Consider the following 16,560-nt stretch of genomic DNA (forward strand, 5'->3'; position numbering starts at 1 on the left):
ATTCTTCTCTACTTTACTGCATTGTATTAGAAGCTGCCCTCACTTAAAGATTCACACCTTTATGCTATGTTCTTACACTGATAGATCTGAAGAGAAAAGCTTTAAAATGTGCTTTTGTTAATCTTAATGGTATAATTCCTCGCTAGCTAAAGGGCTGGTGGAAGTTAAAACAGTAACATTTATGTATATTAAAACCATCTTAAATTGGTTTTGGAAGGTAACTGCATTATATTCAATGCATTCAAAATGAGTAGAGTTTGTATGGGTAACATTCATTTCTGGTAGCAACTGGAACAAAATTAGACCAGTTTAACTGAGATTGACATTAATATATCACTGAGCAGTTAGTTATACCACATGAATTAGATATTACAAATTCAAGAACCATTTGTTATGCTTTGAGTACAAATTTTCCTGACAAAAGTGTGATAAATAGCCAGTCACTAAGGTGTCATTTGGTCTCTTGGGGTTATATTGATGATTCTTCCTCAGGAACTCTAGAAGCAGTTTACCAAGCAAAGAACTGGGGAACATCTATGCTTTCTGTAAAGGTCTTTCTGATCAATTCTTCACTGTTTAATTTTTTGGTTTTTAATTTAGATATTGTGTATGCATGTGTATGTTGGCAGAAGAAACTCCAGTGAGAAACTTTGAAGCCTCCTTAAATGACAAGGGAAAAGATCAGTTCTGCTTTGTTACCATTTCCAGGGTAGCAAAGTACTGGAGCAGATTGCCCAGAGAGATGGTGTATGCCCCTTTCCTGGAGACATTCAAGGTCAGGCTGGATAGGGTTCTGAGCAACCTGATTTGGCTGTAGATGTCCCTGTTCATTGCAGGGGGGTTGGGCCACCTGGACGTTAAAGATCCTTTCCAGTTCAAAACAATTATAAGATTCTGTGAGAACAGCTGTGAGTAACAAGGTGTCATTTTGAATATTAGTCTGATCTATTCCTGCTTTACTTTTCCATCTTCAAATTATTGATACTTAAAAATAAAAATCTCTTAAATTTGTTACTTGCATTGTTATGCTGTGCAGTAGCTGTAGGCCAAGATCACTTCATGCTAGCCAGTGCACAAAGAGCTCCTAGGATAACAGATTACAGGAACAAAGAGAAGGTTTCTGATTCTGAATGTTTCAGGTTTGCTGAACACTACAAAGGCCAGCATACAGTGACAGAAAACTTCAACAAACTTCTGTTGGAAAAGATAACGAAAGACATATGATGTATTTTGTAGGAATGCCTTATTTATTTTTTCCAATGAAAACAAATTAAACCAAGTTATTCTTTCAGCGTATACTTAGAAATTTTAGTAACGTTAAGTATCATGTTTCATTTAAAACTTCAATACTTTATTTTTGAAGACTGTTCTTATATTGTTTTGTTATATTATGTTTAATTGTTCAAAATCTTTTCTCCCCTAGGCTTGGGAGAATTTAGTAGTAGAACTGAAATGGTATCTTCTTATTCTGGTTTAAGGCACAAATTCTCATATGTCAAAATTTTCTTTTGGGCAAATATTCTATCTTCTAATTCATCCAAATGTTTAGATTAACCAATGCTCAGGTTATATATTCTTCTCAAGTACATTTCTGTGGCTCTGGATCTTGTGGACAGTGCCCATGTTTGGTAAACATTTCTGATAGTTGCAGACAGGAGGCAGGATGAGTTTATCTGTAGCAATACGGCAATCAGCAATTGCTTTCATGGTGTCTTTCTTGAAACACACGTATTCATAAAAGATGCTGGATGAGCATAGGTACCCATTTAGAAATATTTGAATGGAGATTTATGTTATAAGTTGGCTCTTTTTATTGTACCATTGGCTGATCCTATATAGGTCTTCTTGTTTAGCTGTCTTTTACGTGGGTAAAAGATAGAGTATGATGGAAGCATATCCTATCTTTGTATGCAGGACCTTTTATTGCTGATGAATAAGTGAATGTGGCTGTGAGCCTGCAAGGAACCAGGCCTCATGATTCTCATCTTCATCATCAGAAACTAGTTGTACATTCCAGTGATGTAAGTGAAGGCACTGCTCCTACAGCAGTAAGAATCTCTGTGCTTGAAGTGCATTTCTTTTAAAGTGCACATTCCTTGAATGCTATCTGAAATGTCTAACAGCAGAATGTAAATATAAAAAAAGAATGCTGAAGCTTTTTCTGCCAACACAGCCGCTAATCATCTTTTGTAGCAGGACTGAATATTTACTAAAGAAGCAGAATCACAAAATTAAGTTAACGTGAACACTACCAGTGCAGACTCACAAAGAAAATGCAGAAAAATCTAAAAATCTCTTTTCTCCTATTCATAGTGTACTGCATATCTTTCTGTAGCTTTCCTTCCTTTTCAGTAAAGTAAAGCTATTGTACAGCGTATGCAGAGAATCCTTGGAGCTAGAGATATCATCAAATGACAGCAACAAAGGGTTGTTGTCTATATATCAGTTCTATAAGAAATGTGCCTGGAATTGAATAGATTTGAATAGAAATGAGTAATTCTCATTATTGTAATTATGAAGTATCTTGTGTTGCCTTAGTTGAATGGTATCTTTTTCAAACTTCTAATTAGCAGAAATTGCTTTCTTCTTCATAAAAATCTTCATTGAAAACTAACTGAAACTTTTATTTAAGTGACATTTAAGTCATTAAGTCATTAAATACTGTGTTGAAACTATGAATTGCAGTTTAGAGAGCCAACAAACATTCTGATGTTTGCTGGAGTTTTTCCCCTAACTATAGGGAAAAGGATTCCTGGTAAAATATACATGATGAAAAATACTTTTTCTTTTTTTTTTTTTTTTCCTGGAAATGTGTGAAAACTATAATTTTTAGTGTTTTTAGTGGACAGACAGTAATATGAGGATCCACTGGTGTTTTTCTCAGACATGTACTTGGGAAAGAAAGGTATATGTTTTCCTTTTGGAGATTTATCTCCGCCCTGTAATGCACTCAAGCCAAGCTAAATTTGGTGTCTCTTCAAGTAATCCAGAATGTAGTTGCTTGCTTGTTCACTAGAAAGCTTGCAATGATTCCCAGATTGTTTCCAAATACATGAGTTTCATGGCTTGAGTTACTGATTATAGGTCACTTCTCTATTTGTATTCTACTTTGACGCTTCAGATGAGATGAAATTCTTGAATTATAAAGCTATTTAGGCAGCTATGAATTGCAGTGAGCAGTGGGAGCTCAGAGTTCAGCTCCCCGCTGACCAAAACAGCCCCAGATTGTTCCCCAAGAAGCTTCAGGGTTGATCTTTTTGAAGAGACTTTGTTGAGCCCATAAATGGAATTTTTTGAGAATTCTTATAATTGACATTGGCTCAGTTTGTCTAATGTATTTTAATACCATACATGTTTTTGGTCTCATAAGCATATTTTATAAATCAAAAGGCAGATGTGCTATTGTATATGATATAGTCAAAGAGAATATTAACAGTATTTAAAAGAACAAAACATAGAGCATATGGCAATAAGTATGAAATAAAAATGTGATCGCACAGTAACCTCTTCACATTAAAAATGTTGCTCATTCAAATGAAAAAGTGTTAATTGCGTTGAGGTGTGAACTACAGTTAATTATCAACATTCACCCGTATCTATTCACTGCCTGTGGGAAAGTGATTCCTTGAATGAATCTGGCCTAGTGGAACCCACATACCTGTGCCTGGTGATTTTAAATGGCACATGCAATCCCAGGTCCCAGCAGCCCCACGGGACAGTGAGCTCAATAATCATAGGGCTGTCAGAGATCTCACTGTGTTAGGCTCTTTACACCATCTCTTTATACAATTTACCTTTGCTTTCCTTGGGGGTTCATCAGATTGGATTGACATGAGGGTGACAAGCAGCCCAGAAAAAATAATATAGAATCATAGAATTAATCATAGAATGGCTAGGTTGAAAAGGACAATAATGATCATCTAGTTTCAACCCCATGCTATGGGCAACGTTGCCAACCACTAGACCAGGCTGCCCAGAGCTGCATCCAGCCTGGCTTGAATGCCTCCAGGGATGGGGCATCCACAACCTCCCTGGATTTCAAATCACTTATTTTAAATCCATTTGGTGTGTTTTCATTAAAAAGTTCCAGTCAAGTTGTTAAATACAAATCCAGCACAAATTCTTATAATATATTTAATAGTTATCATATTTTGTGTGAGAACCTCTTCACTCCAGCGGGTCGTCACAAAGGTGTTTTCTAGAGTTTTAGTCAATACATTGGTTACTAACATAATTGAACACTAGTATAGCTGCAGATTGGCTCAAATGAAGTTCCAGTTGTTGCCTTCTGCTTTACTAAAATTCTACCAAGAAAAGGAAGAATTCTCAGACAATAATTCAAGTGATTGTTACAGTGACAAAAATCTATTCTGAAGGGTCTAATTCTAAAGTTGTTTGTTATTATGGTTTTCACATACAGAAGCCAGAAGGGCTGATTTGACTGTTGCTGTTTAACAGTAAAACATTAAATACTGATTATGCATAGAAAATTTTCAGCATGCTTAGTCTCATGGCAACAAGGACCAGTGAAATCTTTTAAATACTTCAGAAGAGATATAGAAAAGGGAAACAGTTAAAGCACCACAGTTGTCTGGTATTGCATGCAGCTTTTAGCAGTTACTTCCTCCTTCTAACTGTAAAGTGTATGTTAAGGATAATGTATATTTTCACTGTAGTTACCTAATGCTAAATATAACTGCTCCATTTCAGTGAGAAAGAAATAAAAACTTGCTGCAGCTTTTTAATAATCTGACATTACAAAGACCAGAAAAAAAAAAAAAAGAAGAAGAAAAAAAAAGCATTTATATTGGGAAGAAAGCAACAGAGAAGAGATGCAGTTTACATTTTTCTCTATTTTTAATTAGCATTTGTTATAAAGGTGATATTTATATTTTCTGTCCTTTCGTGTTCTTCAGTTATGCTTTCAGTAGGTACAGGCCTACAAATGTGTAGAATGACACAGGTACCAGGTTGCTCTCTGCACATTTGCAAAGTCTCCTATTTCAGTTGGGCCAACTCAAGAATAAAATCTGTAACAACACCCCAGCTAAGCAGACCATTTCTCAATCTTTAGGAGATTATGAATGATGATACTCTTCAGCTACCCATCAGCTCATCATTTCATAGGAGCTATGGCAATATGGCAATTGTAGATTCAGTTGCTAATTACCAACCCGATAGAGGATAGCAAGACCAACATCATTAAAGAATCTGTTGTTGTCAGTGACTTTTCTCATCTACTCTCATGAACTCTACTCATGATAAGAACAGCAGTCAGAAAGACACAAAAGAGCAGAACTCAGATACCAAAAATACTTTTGGTGAGACAACTATTTGCATATTTCTAAGAATCACACAGAAGATCTGTCTCAAGTGACCCTGGATAACAATCACAGCATCTCATGATAGCACAGCATAAAATCTATTCCACCAAAAGATGATGGGTTGGCCTTGACCAAGGGTGTGTTACAGTGCTCATCTGCTTGTCGGTAGTGACACAAGAGAATTTAGCATAAGAGGCTTCACAAAATATTGAGTTGTGTCCTGTCCTCCATGTAGATAATTATAGTGATATTCCATTAATCTGCTAGTGCCTTAAATAAATGTACTGGTGAGCTACAAGCTCCTCTCTGTTTCTGCAGGACATCATGTGCATACACAATTGCTATATATACTCACCAGTGCTGACCATATCAGAACTCCCAAGGACGTTTAAGATAACATCTAGCCCCAACAAACCTATCAGCTTTGCTTAATTACAGAATCATGTAATTGGGTTGAAAGGGACCTTAAAAATCATGCAGTTCCAGCCCCCTTAGTTAGAGAGCTTAAAAGCTCTTTCAGCTTTCCTCCCTTCTTTAGCTTTCACTTTTATTTACTTCTTTCTGCTCAGACAATTGAAGTCTTCCAATATTTGAAATTGAAGAATTTTCTAGTAAGTGAATTTGTATTTAGCAGAGACAATGTATATCATCAGAAGTTTTATAGTCAGTATTAAAACCTGGATTATAACTTGAAGATTTAGGACCCAAACACGATACTTTTAGAGTCTGAAGAGTTGCATGAGAGAGCAACCAAACCAATGAACTAGTAAAATAAATTTACAAACGTGGATCTTTTTGTGTACTGTAATGAATATGGCAGTGTGGTAATTCCCTACTGTAATAACTTTGCAGTTAGGTTATGTTTTATTTATAGACTCACCAATTGTTTTGAAAAACAATTTTCTTATTTTAATTAGTCCAGAATCCAATGAAGGGCACTAGCAATACTAGGCAGGAGAAAACATTTTCTACTCACAAATAATGAAACAGAAGGAGCTTTGCAACTGTCAACACTACCTCTCCAGCTCTGTTCTTCTGATAGATCTACACAACCTTAGTGAGAGTTGCAAGCAAACTGTGCAAAGCAGAGATGCACTGACACCTGCCACTGCTAAAACTGAGTGGCATCTTTCCATTCAAAAAATTGCCTGTCCTCCAAAAAGTCAACCTGAATATGAACAGACACCCCAAAAACTATACTATTTAAGAGAGACTTTTATAGACATTGAAAATAAGAAGTAGAACGTAAAAGTAAGACAAACTGTTCTTTTCCATATCAAGTAATGAAAGAAAAGAGGCATTACTGATTTTATATACCTTCAGTTAGCAATTCTGTCTGACATGTGGTTAAAGCTTTCTAGCAAGACCAGGGAATTCAGGCTCTGTCTTGGTTCTATCATAACCTGTCTGTAGGAGTCAGAGTAAATAATTTTATTGTTCTTCAGTTCCTGTTGATAAATGTGGATAAATGGGGCATTCTTGCTTAAAAAAGACGGATGTTGGTGGGAAGTTTCTTTTGAGCCTGATATTCACAGGCTCAAACGTGTTTTAAAGTAGTTTCCATTGTTTGCTAGTGTAGATCATCCTGAGGAACAGGTAACACCTGGTTTCTTGATAGTATGGGCGTAGTAATATTTTTGTTGTTGTTTTTGAGGGAGGAGCTTTAGAAAAATGTAAATTGAGGGTTGACAGGAAGCTCCAGACAAGATTTAGGAAAATACTAATTTTGAAAAAGTGAATGGTAAATATAACTGTGTGAAGGAAAACTGTGTGAAGGAGAGTTTTAAAGACATAACTGTTTTTTTAAGAATCAAAGAAGTGTTGCTAGAAATAAAATTGCACAAATTACTAAGTGCTATTCTAATCTAAATAATGCAGCTAAGGATAATTTGAGACACAGTTACAGTGGATCTTGGGGCTACGTTAGCAATTAATGGGAATACATTTAGCAATAAATGGGAAAGAGAAAATAACAGGCTGTTGGAAGAACATCAGTTCAGTAAAATGGACGTGAATCTAACAGAAATGTCAGAAATGAAAGTATTATTTTCAAAAAGAAATGCTATTAAAACTTTTTTTTCACCAGTAAAATTAGGAATATACCCTTTTGTAAACCTGACAGATTATTTGCACATGTACCAAGGGTACAGTGAGATAGGTCAAACACAGTGAGGAGAATTGAATGTTTCTTATCTTCAGCATTACGATAGTATTTGTGTGTTATTCAAAAAGTATTATGTTCAACATTGTTACTTTAGATGATCAAGCCTAGATTTATCAACCCAAATTAATGCTTTCATCTACATAGTGGGCTTATGTATTGTATTTAGCCTGATGACCTCGTTCATACAGTAAAGGATGTTGCCCATACTTAAATACTTTGGGTTTCAAGCATAATTCATTCCATCAGAAATTATATCTATTTCTGTAGATATTCTTATTTATTTACAAATAAATTGAAAGATATTATCCAAGACCAACAGATAAGTAAACTAAGACACCAAGTATTATGTAACTAGAATTATCCTGCAAGCTGGTGACAGAGTCAGGAAAATAGAACCAGCTTGACATTGCTATCCCTGAAGATTCTCTAGGTAAGGACTGCACTTGTAAGATAAATCAAATGCAGGTTGTTTTTTTTTTAACATATGGTATTAGCTGCATATCAGAAATACTGATTTATGTTCTGGATATGCAGAAAATAAAAAAATGCTGTAAAAGACATAAGGTCAAAGACCTTATATGCTACACCTAAATGCAGAACAGAAGACATATGTTTAGAAGGAATTTGTCAGTACAACTTCAACTTTTTCATTGATCAGCTTAATATGTTATACCAATACAGACTGAAATGGCCCTGAAACTGCAAGGGAACATAAAGAACTAATTAAAGGTAACTCAGTAGACAGTCACAGAATGATTTGTGTTGGAAGGTATATTCAAGATCATCTGGTCCAACCTCTTAATAATAATACATATATAATTTAAAATACGTTGTTTGACTTCAGCAAAATTGTTCCCTGTCTCAAGTGGATCAAGACCAAGACATATAATAACAAATATCATGTGTGTCATGCATTGAAGCAAACTATCCATAACATTAAATAACAGAAATTGCTATGGGGATAGATTTGGTAGGTTATCTATTGCCTCCTGCCTAGTCATGATCCTTTACTATAAGGGAGAATCCTTTGTTGTTGCTGGCGTGTCCAAAGGCTTTGTCTTCAATTCCTTAGATGACTTCCTTTCTTATTTTCCATTTCAGCTGTAATTCCAGTCTTGAACCTTCTGTCTATCCGCTCATATATTTCTCCTTGCACCAGATTCACAGTTCAGACCTCCACAAGACAAAAGGAAAAATGATTTTGCTCCATGAATCTCCTTGCCCAAAATAATTAAAAATAGCAGAGTGGCACTGCTGGGGAAGAAAATGGGTGGCACAGAGTCCAATCCAGCTTCCAGCACTTTCTTTCCATTTACCCATTCCACATCAACCCATCAGGTCTGCTTCTGTGTGTGTGGATGTTGGAGACACAGGCAGCTGCTGGCTGCTGGATCTCTTAAGTGTTCATATTTAACAGATCAGTGAAAACCTACACAGACCAGGCCACACCTCATTATTGCCTTCTTACAGATTCTATTAAGACAGGAAAATGGAAATGGAAGTGTGTCCACAAGTGTTGTTTTGGTAAAAATTCAACAAATATACGAACTTTTCCAGTTTCTTCTCTATAACTATTGTGTTCATGTCCGGTCATGCATGCCTCAGATCTGATGAAAAAAAAAAAAAAAAAGAAAGAAATTTTAAAGCCAAAAGAGGTGTACTTATGTGTAGGGGCTCCCCTGAACTCAGCAGCTGTTACGTGCATGGTGCTAAGCCTGCGTGCTGGACAGAACCACCAATCTGAGAACAATATGGGCAGCCCTGTGCATTTAGTGGACTTAGACACACATAGTATTTGAATGTACTGAGCTGTTGTTCTATTAACTGTGCTTTCTACTGGAGGATTTGTACGAACACCACTCCAGAAAAAGCTCTTTTAAAATTTAGCTCTCATGCTGTATGTATCTCATAGTAACTTTCTTTGCAGATTTCTCAATAACATACCATACCTCATAGTGAAGCAAAAATATTTCATATCTCATTTTCAACTTACTGCTGCTATTACAGCATATAGTTAACTTCTACTCACTTTTGCCTATCAATTAAACAATAGAAAGCAGGGTACAAGTGCTACAAAATAATTCTGGAACAAGATATATTAGGTAGATCCTCAGGTAGTGGCTAATTAAGACAGCTGTGCCTCCACTCCAGTAAAACAATTTTACCAGTGAGAAAAGAAGAATCGTAACAAGTAGAAATCATGCCCAAGCCTTTTGTTTCCATGTAATTTTAGACTGAATGTCTACCAAAAAACACCTCTTAATACATGCTGGTCTATAATGATACCAGAAGCTATGAGGAAACAGAGATAAAACACCAACTGAATGACACCAAAATAAAATAATAACATTCATTTCAGGCTAGTGAAAGACAATGATGTGTGGAGAAGGTCTAACCACAACTTATGGTATACCTAGGAAGCATGATGATGAAGAGCTGGGGCTTTTCTGCCTTGAAAAGAAAAGGCTCCGAGGTGACCTGATAGTGGCCTTTTAGTATCAAAAGGAGAGCTACAGGCAAGAAACGCACAGACTCTTGAGCAGTGTCTGTGATGACAGAACAAGGGGAAATGGTTTTAAGTTCAAAGAGGGTAGATTTAGGTTAGATGTAAGGAAAAGGTCTTTTACAGTGAGGGTGGTGAGGCACCGAGAGAGGTTGTCCAGTGACGTGATTGATGCCTTGTCCCTGGAGACTTTTAAGGCCAGGATGGATCAGGCTTTGGGCAACATGATCTAGCTGCAGGTGACCCTGTTCATTGCAGGGAAATTGGACTAGATGGTCTTGTGAGGTCCCATCCAACTCTAAGGATTCTTTGATTCTATGAGATGTTACTATAATGAAAAAAGCAGGGAAGTCAGGTATGTTTGGGATATCATTTCCTTTATTCTTCTGCCCACTATCTAGGAGAAGATAGAGAAATTACACTGACCAAGAACTAAAGGTTCTTCGTGTCGAGGCTCCAGTGATAGGAGAAGTATTATTCTCTAACAGAAGGAATTGAGAGCAAGTTGCAAAATCTGCTAAAATCTTTTTAGAGTACTACTGACAGAAACCACTATGGCAGAAACAACAGACTCATCTATTGCGTATTTACTGCTGTACATTTCTTTTCATAGTAAAGTTATGATACGGTTTACGGTCTATCTGTAGACTAGGGAACACAGTGCCTGAAAGTTTCACAGTTGTGTTCACTTAACTCTTGTGCTCTGTTCACAAAAAAAGTAAGGGAATTTTAGAGGGACCAGTAGCACACTCAGACACTTCTACATACATTCAAGCCTATTCTGCCTGGTTTTGGGCTAATTTGCAGTATCTTGAGACAGGAATTATTATCTTTCTTACCTAAACATTTATATGCCAAATAACTTCTACGGTCATTCTAGTCCTGCACAGGCAGTTTGTTAAAATATTTTATTGTTTTTCAGTAGAAAATGAGTGCTATTATATGCTTGCAATTTCCACACTGGCTGGGAATAATTTGAAGTCACATTTCTAGTGTAAATCCTAACATTTAGGAGTCTGCTACCTCTGTGAACATGCCTGCCACAATTGTGAAACTGAAGATGGTGGGACCACCATTTTAAAAGTCAGGTTTTCTTTTTATTTCTTCCCAAGGATTGATGTATTCTCAAGGTTCAACATGGTTATTTCTTTAATTAATTTGATACTGCATTCTACGAACCGGGAGAAAACAAACATGCCATCTGAACGTTTTCCTCTAGAGATTAGATTCGTGATGGGATTACTTGGTGCATCTTTAATGGAGCCGAAACTATGTATGTGATTTCATTCCACTACATCCAAACTCTTACGTGTGTACAACCCAGCCTACAGTCCTGAGCAAGGTCAGATCAGTGAAAATATTACCAAGTAACTGTAGATCATGAACCACCATTTAAAAACATTATATTAATATGTTTTCATGTGATTATCACATAAAAAACAGGCTAGAGGTGTACTAAAGAAACTTTCCTGAGGACGAAGAGCTAAAGGAACACGGCAGCACACTGAACAAAAATGGAAATTTCTCTAAGATTTTCACTATTTTCAAAAATAACTAAGCTATTCAAATATAGAAGTGCAATTATTTATTTGCTGTCTGCAAGTTCATGTAAAATGATACCTCTTTTGCCCTTCCTTTTTACAACAGAACACTGCAGAGGGAACAAAGAACGCTTGCATAATGGGCTATGTGTTTTTATTCATGCATATTCAGAAATAATGGAAGCAGTCCCTCAAACTTTCAAAACCAAATTTTCATCCAGCAGAAGCATAAACTAAGAAAATTTTACCTGGCAGCCAGAAGTTCTCAGAAAGTTGAGAGCTGTTGAAACTGGGGGTAGCATGGAAAACGTCACACAACCTCAACAGCAGTAGTCATTTTCTCTCCTACTGTAATATGTTACAGTATAATTTATTCATGTTCCAAAGAACATTAGGTAAAAGTAATGATTTTTTAGTGCAGGAGGAGTTAACTCGAATCCTGTAATAGTCAATACATTTGCTCACATGTAAGATTAAGATGGGCCTTTTGTCTCAAATAACTGATTTCCAGTTCCACTAAATGAGCAAGATTCCATTTGGGGTGGAAATACAAAGTGCTTGTCAAAATGCCATTTCCTACTGAATTTCAGTTTCCTGCCCTGGGAAAACAATCCCTAACAGCTCCTGCCAGCTCTCCCCCACCCTCATTGACTCCCTCCACATGTTCCCTGTTTTTTGAATAATTATAACAATTTCTAAGCATAGAAATGCTTACTTGCTAAGTATATAGCTTTTAAATTAGTTCTTTAGCTAAGCAAAATAGGAAAAAAATAGCGTTTGCCATGTGATAGACATTGTGCTACAGTGCCTCCTCCTGCCTCTTTGTGATCACTTTTCCTACTGCAATGAGTTGCTTTTGTTGTTCACTTCATAGAATGCTGTGGCTTGATTTTCATTTTATTTTTTTTACACAAAAATCAGATATTTTCACCTAGATGAGGGTCTGTAGAAATTAAAATTGAGTATCAGACTCAAGGCAGAGTATGTATCTAATTACAAAAAAAAAATTCTTGAAACGTTACTGGGTAACGACTAAGTTTACTTTGCTGTTTATTTCCTAATGTCTTTAAATCAATTTCAGTTAATAGGCACCATTCTGTGCAAAGTTTGGTTTTATGGTACCTTTTCTCTCAAAACCATCAGAAATTTCTGTTTTACAGTAAAGATTGCAATCTGTTCTAAGCAGGCCAGGACTTCCAAAGCATTATTTAAATGCCTCAGCTGAATACCAGCAGTCTTTCATCCCATTTCATACACTGAAGTACCAAAAGGGTAAATAACTTGCAATATCATTTTTGACTGACTTGGCTTTGAAAAAGGTACAACCTACATAAACAACTGAACAGTTGTTAGGTGCTTAACTAGATCTCTAAATGATCCTGTACACTAGTCTGCTAATGCTGGTAATGATTATAAACACCTCCGTTCATCGTACTAATGAGTTATAGCCAATAGAAAAGGACAAAATCTATAACTTTTCCACAAACTTAGTTAAATGTCAAGGTTTTTAAAGGCCTAGTTAGCAAGTATATTAGATGAGATATGTCAGTTTCCCAATTTACGACTCTGACTTGTCTCTTGTGATTCCTTATAGCCTCTAGCCATTCTCCTCTTACCTGAGGCATTCTCTGGCAAAAACCTGATGCTTCCAGTCATTCTGCATTCTTGTGTTCCTTCAAAAATAATTGGACAGGCAGCTCTCCATAAACAATCATCATTAGTCACATAAGGTACACAGATAAGAATACCATACAAATAAGTTTCAATAGAATGTCTCGAGCCAAATAATAATAATTTGGCCAGCATGCTAAAAATGTGATTGACAGGGAGTTAATGCACTTAACACTTTTCCAGCAGGCTGTTAAAATTAGTTCCTTGATGCTCAAAAAGTCCTGCTCCCAGAAAAGTGACACCGACATTGACCAGTGAGTTTGTTGCTGTTCAGTAACCTGCTCCATTTCCAGACTATATGATTAAAGTCATTATGGGAACTGTCAGTAGGAGGGAAAAAAATGGAAACTGTCATAAAAAGCAACTGTTGGAAATCTTAGGTTATTTTATAATGCTAAACTATTTAAAAATATTGTCTCTAATTTTAATATCATGATACATAGCCATAAAATAACGTATGCATGTAATAAATGGAAACCTTTCAGGTTGTATGATAAGTGGTATATACATCCTTCTTTATTAAGTATATAGTAGAAAGTAAATTATATATATATATATATATATATATATATATATATATATATATATATATATTTTCTTACTTCAAAGAAGAGTGAATTAGCATACCAAAAAAAAATCCAATTTTAAAATGTTAACATCATATTTAAACCCTCTCAACTCTGAATAAATAAAATCGGAGACTAATGGGAGAAAAAAACCACAAGAATTCACAGTTGCAAAAATTTTGTTTAAAGAAGAATGTTGACAGCATATTTCTTTCTAACATGAGTCCTTCAGAGCCAATGAGTTGCTTCATGGGAACATATTAAATTAGAAAAATAAATGTCTTAATTTCAATTTAAAACTTTTCTAAATTTATTCTAATACTTGCAGTTACATAGGAAAAGTTTTAACTGACCCACTGAGAGCAAAAGCAATGTAAATTGTTTGTTATAGAAGGCTCACAAGACTTTTGTGGTGCTCAAATAGGCATAACTTATAGTGTTTGTCTCATATTTTAATATTTGATAGGATTTACTGCCTTTAAATTTTTTTTAAATAATATTAAGCTGTTTAAAAATCAACATAGAGATCAACATAAAGATCTGACCCTTTCCTTCTTGCACTTAAAATGCTTTATAGATCAAGAGGGTACTTAGGAAGATAGCTTCTTTATCTAACACAATAATACCGACTCTATAATTTTCTTATATTTATTTTTCTTTTTTCACCTGCTATGCCTAGGTTTTGACATTAAGAATATTGTGTTTGATATTTTCAGCATTAAAAACCACTTTAGGCTTTGGTTCCATTTTACTCCCAGTCAGAAAGATCAGAAAAAGCTCAAGTCACACAGTGAGAAACTTTATCCACTGAATGAGACATTATCCATTCCACCAGACTACAAATCAAAGAGTATCTCTTAGGCTGCTTAAAAATTCATTTTAAAATCTGATCCTGATTGTACTTTTATGGTAATTTCATACCATCAATCATCCTTTTACCTTTAGTCTCTAGGTCCACTGCTTTCCCCATAGATCTCATTCACTCTACCTCATTATAATTCTTTAGGTGAGAAAACAGGGTAAGAAACCTTAACAGAAAATGAGAGAAAGATGTAAATTTCTTGAGAAAAGTCAGGTTCAGTAAGAAGCATAGCTAATGATATGTTCTGATCTATGTTTTTTTAAAAAAATTAAAAGATATGGGGATAGGGTAGAGTGAAAAACACATTTTTCATGCAAATAACACGTTTGCAATCTGTATTCTAACTCAACAGTATCATTTATACAACTAAGCTGTCAAAATATCTTCTTAGATGGAGTTCCTTAAAAAAAAAGAACAAAAGAAAGATTTTTGGAGCTCCACAGAACTTTTCCTAATTACCAGGCTGAACTTCCTACGATTCTGCGCTTTCCATTATGATAAGGCTGACCTGACCCATCCTTGCAAATACTTTGGATTATGCAAATTGTAATAATTAGGATACCAAGCTAACTGTGGAGTGCTGGAAACGTACTGATCAAAACTGCTTTCTTGCACCTAAATTTGCAATGCATCGTTATATAAAATGAAATCTGTCCCCTTGTTTATTGTTGCAGTAGCACTGATTCCTTCACCAAGAAACGGTTATTCATAGGAACAGAATGTGTATTTCTCCACCAGCCAGTCCTCAATGACAGCTAAAACTCTTTGAAACAGTTAAAATCTAGTTTCTACATTAATCACGCTTTCCCAGAAATCAGTGTTATATTTTCAGTCTTTTCATTTGAATCCTGACCGTAATGAAAAGCCTATTTTACAGCATAGAGAGATATGACAAGTAATGAATCCACTGTGCACACTCAAGACATCTTTCTTGACTGGGAAAAAAAACTGTTGTTAATCACAAGGGAAAAGAATCATTTTTCCAATACTGTGGGCCCATCCGTGTAACAGTTCCTAATGTCTTTAACAAAATGTAGCCATAAACCACTGAATACTGGTAATAGCAATAATCCCTCCAAAATGGTTTGTTACCAGCAGTTACTGACCAGTTTCTTAGTTAATGGCCTGAGGGGAAAGGCTTTAAGAAAGCTGTATTCACTGTTTCCTCCCAGGCAATTTAACTGGCTGCATTAAACTGTATTTTCATTGAGTTTCCTAACATTTGTACTCTGATAAAATTCTAGTCAGGAAGGGAATGAGGCGGAGGAGGGGTATGTCATCCCTGTACTTTGTAACAGAAGCATTCAGAAAAATTACTGAGAATCTTATTACTCCAAATGAGGTTAGAATTTGGGAGCGAGTGTAAAAATGAATTTAAAACTCTTTAGATATCAAGTTAAATTAAAAGTAATCCACAACTTCATCAGAAGAAAGCTGAAAGAATCTTCATGGTGCAATACAATACCCTTGAAACAATGGGGGAGTAACAGAAAAAAACGTTATGTGCTTCCATTAAAAAACAAACTGCCAATCTGCAATGCTCATTTATTTTCATAAACTAACTAAAAACAGTACCTTATTTGGAAGAGTATTACATGCTAGCATGATACACAGTAATATTAAAAAGTTAATAAAACATGAGTACAGGAGAGCATAGAGAATTAATATACAGTTTTCATTTGTATTTTACGAAGTTAAAATATGGTTTCATAAAGTGCTTCTCCTTGTGTCATTGACGCACATGCTTATGCACATGGATTAGTTTTTTTATTTTAAATATACCTGCTTTATCCATACTTCTAAAATTATTTTCAGTAAATGCAAATACTGTACAAAAACTAAGGAGTAAAGCAAGAATATTCCTGCACTGTTTCACTTACGTGATAAGCTATACATCTAACACATTAATGCTATATTCTTTCTTCTGCC

At 35.4% G+C, this 16,560-nt stretch overlaps 1 protein-coding gene across 11 annotated transcripts in view; it reads left to right on the forward strand.

The window, feature by feature from the left end:
* TTC29 (tetratricopeptide repeat domain 29) overlaps positions 1–16,560 on the forward strand; it is a 366,043-nt gene that overhangs the window by 206,673 nt on the left and 142,810 nt on the right. The window contains exon 5 of one of the 11 annotated variants that reach the window (XM_090138569.1): positions 1,915–2,021. The exons of the other annotated variants lie outside the window; for them this stretch is intronic. The gene's annotated coding sequence lies outside the window, so the exon portion shown is untranslated. The remainder of the gene's footprint in view (positions 1–1,914; positions 2,022–16,560) is intronic. 11 annotated transcript variants of the gene reach the window in all.

This window comes from Phasianus colchicus, chromosome 4, assembly GCF_987193195.1.
Source record: "Phasianus colchicus chromosome 4, bPhaCol1.hap1.1, whole genome shotgun sequence".
Classification (NCBI taxonomy): Eukaryota; Metazoa; Chordata; class Aves; order Galliformes; family Phasianidae; genus Phasianus; species Phasianus colchicus.